This window comes from Apus apus, chromosome 1 (genome assembly GCF_020740795.1).
Source record: "Apus apus isolate bApuApu2 chromosome 1, bApuApu2.pri.cur, whole genome shotgun sequence".
Taxonomy (NCBI): Eukaryota; Metazoa; Chordata; class Aves; order Apodiformes; family Apodidae; genus Apus; species Apus apus.
In genome coordinates, this window is record NC_067282.1 from 119,358,167 (window position 1) to 119,358,977 (window position 811).

Below are 811 nucleotides of genomic sequence, written 5' to 3' on the forward strand. Positions count from 1 at the left end.
AAATACTGAAATTTGCAGCAGCTTTCTCAGCAAGTGCTAGAGGCTTGATGCTGCCCGATGTCCTGCAAAATTAGTACATGTTGCAGTAATAACTCTGTCCAAGTGAAAAAGTCAATCCAGATTAAATTTGAACACTACTGGCTGGCAATAATTAATTGGAAGAACATGCATTTTCAAATGTTGTAGATATATACGTAAAAAGTATGGTACGTATGTGTAAAAATGTAATTTCTGTTTCCTTCAGGTATTAAATACAGTTGTTGCTGGTATGGGGCCTGGTTGGCATTTTAGAATGCCAGAAGACAGGATGGCTTCAAGTTAAAGTATACTTGAGTTGGAGGGGACAATTTAAGCTTTTCCACTTCTGTTCCAAGTGTAATTAAAAGCTTTATTCACTGGTGACAAGAGTTATTTTGGAACATAACCTGAATTTTCATAGAATTTATGGAATTTAGAAACACTAATTTTTCTCAGCTCTTTGAAGTTTTTGATACATTTTGAAATCTGTGCAGCTGATTCAAGATGAGAATTCCTGGGAAAATAAATATCAGCCCTCACTTATGTCCTTGCCTCTTGGGATGTGGAAAGGCTACTACAGCCTCTTTGACTACATTGATCTGGATGGTAAAGACAAAATAAATTAAACCAGTAATACTGTTCTTCCAGCTAAACGTGGGACTGAGAAAGGACTTTTCCCCTATTTTGTGTTTCATGCTTCAGATCTGCTGCCCGAGAGTTCCCATCGCTGCCTAACCCTTACAAGTCCAATGTGTAAAAGGATATTTTGTTGTCTTTCAGAACATACCTCTTA